This window comes from Pygoscelis adeliae, unplaced genomic scaffold (genome assembly GCF_000699105.1).
Source record: "Pygoscelis adeliae isolate BGI_AS28 unplaced genomic scaffold, ASM69910v1 Scaffold410, whole genome shotgun sequence".
Lineage (NCBI taxonomy): Eukaryota > Metazoa > Chordata > Aves > Sphenisciformes > Spheniscidae > Pygoscelis > Pygoscelis adeliae.
Window position 1 is genome coordinate 2,712,320 of NW_008823913.1, and position 2,338 is coordinate 2,714,657.

The following is a 2,338-nucleotide window of genomic DNA, read 5'->3' on the forward strand; positions in this document are numbered from 1 at the left end:
GCTCTCGGCAGCATCTGCGGGGGCACACAGCGTCAGCACCGCCGCCCCCGACGGGCCAGGCTTTAAGCAATAAATAAATAAAAGAGCGGTGCGCGAGGACAAAAGCGAGGCTCGCAAGCGAAGTGTGCGGCAGCATGCAGCAGGAACCGGGGCTTGTGGGACAGGACCTTCTGACTGATAAATGGAGCTGAATTGGCCGACAAGCTGGTACACGCCTGAAATTTTTGCAATTGTGTAACAACTAAACAAATACAGGCTTCCCTTTATTTTGCAGGCCCGGAGTGTGTTGGAAGAAAGGCCCTCGGTTGTCTTTGCAGTTGTTTGCGTAATGGAAAAGAAGTCGACGGGCAGAGGTGCTGTTCGACCTGACCGCGGCTCCTGAATGGGAGCGGGTCGGCGCTGCAGGCGCTGCCGAGGTGCGTTAAAAGGGCAATGCGAGGAGGAGCCGGTGGCCCTCGCTGCATCCCTGCCTGGAAAGCTGAACTTGCTGCCGAAAAGTCGAAAATGGGACACTAAAGGAAAAGGGCGGTGCTTTTGAAGCAGCAAAGTTGCTTAAGCACAACAACAATTAGTGTTTTAGACCCACGAAAAATCTATTAGGCTATGAAGGTGGCTATTTTTGTTTAAAAAATAAGTGGTAGTGCAAAGCTCATTAGCAATGGAGCCATGCCCACTGCAGGCGGCTGCGCACCAGCATGATGAGCAAGGCTGGCCCCAAGCATGCATGTGCCGAGGCTGGCCGCGCAGGCCAGCAGGTCCAGGGTGACAGGCTGGCCCGGCCGTTGGGGGCTCTCACCTTTCTCTGTCCCGTTCTGGTGGGCCGGGGAAGAGACTGGATTCCGGGATCTGGCAAAAGCGCTCATTAGAGGAAGGGCCCCTGGCCTGTGATTCCTGGGCCTGGAAGAAGAAGGGGAGAAGTGATACGAAGCTCATGGTCCAACAGAGTGAGCACTTGAAGCACTGCTGCTGTGAGCTGCAGCTGGCAAACGGGGACCAACCCATTGTACCCCAAACTCCATGCAAGCCTTGTGCAAATGTGAGCTGGGCAGGTGCATGCCAAACTGGGGGTGAGAGTGGTGTGTAGTCACAGTCAATAAAGATGCAGCCTTACCAGTCCTCGGGGTCGCAGTCTCTGAAACCCTTGGCGAAAGGGTTGCTGGCGATCTTCAGCTGCGTGATCTGTAAGGAGAAGCGGAGAAATGTCTCAAAGCGGCATACATGGGGTCCCCGGTCAGACAGCGAGCACGTCCCCGAGCAGGCTTTGGGAGTCAGCAGTGCCAGGTGTAACAGAGAGGGCCCAGGTGGCCGGTGGGGCTGGGGCGCGCTCTGCCGCAGAGCACAAACGTGTGCTTTCCCTCTGTTAGAAAATGTGGGCTAGCACGCTAATACGAGTTCAAGGCAAAGGGAGAGGCAGCCTGAGTCGGTTGCAAAAGCTGTGTAAATGCACTTGTAAGAAAATGCCACATTATATGGGTCACCACTGGAGCAGCTAAGACAAATCACTGGATAAATCATACTTCTGTATTTATTTAATTCGCCGGGGAGAAGGCAGGACATTTTCTATATTTAAGCAAATCCACGGATAAAGTATGTGATTGTGAGTTTCCGGAATGGGTTGAAAAACAAACTTTAAGCCCCTCAGTGACAGTTCCAGCCTTAGAGGTCAAACTGATAGAAAGCAGGAGAGAAAGAGCAGCTGTCCGGAGCCGTCAGGCAAATGCCAGCCGGGGAGGGACTCCGGAGCCCCTTAAAGGCACAGCCTTGCTCCAGCCCGACCGCAGCATCCCGGGGGGATCCCGGGCCGATTTGCTCGGAACCACGGCAGAGGGTGGCACCGCCGCCGGCTGCGCGGGGACAGCCCCGGCGAGGGCTGCGGCATCAGCGCGGAGCGAGGCGGTTTGGAGCGGCGCTGGAAAGCCCCCGCTATGAAATCGTATTTGCACTCGCGGCTGGGATTCCTGCTCTTTACGTTACGCAGATGCGATTTAAAGAAGCAATTGGATTAACTGCTACCCAGAAATCCGCATCAGATTAGGGGGGGGTGGGTTGTTTCGTTTCGGTTCGATTCGGTTTTTAACGTATAATTGTATTCTGGGGAGGAACAGACCGCTGCGAGCTTAGAGAAGTAAAATCGCAGATTTATCCAAACAAATTGTGAGTGACATTTCGCAGCGGGAAGCCTGTAGTTTCCCAGCTAGCCCCGGTTTCGGGTTTACGTAGGTAATGAGGTCCCCCCGGGCCGGGGGAAGCTGGCGATGGGGCTGGAGCTCGCCTCGCTTCCTCGGCGTGCCGCGATGCAGCCCTGCGCGGCTCCCCGGCTATCGGGTTCCTTGCGCTG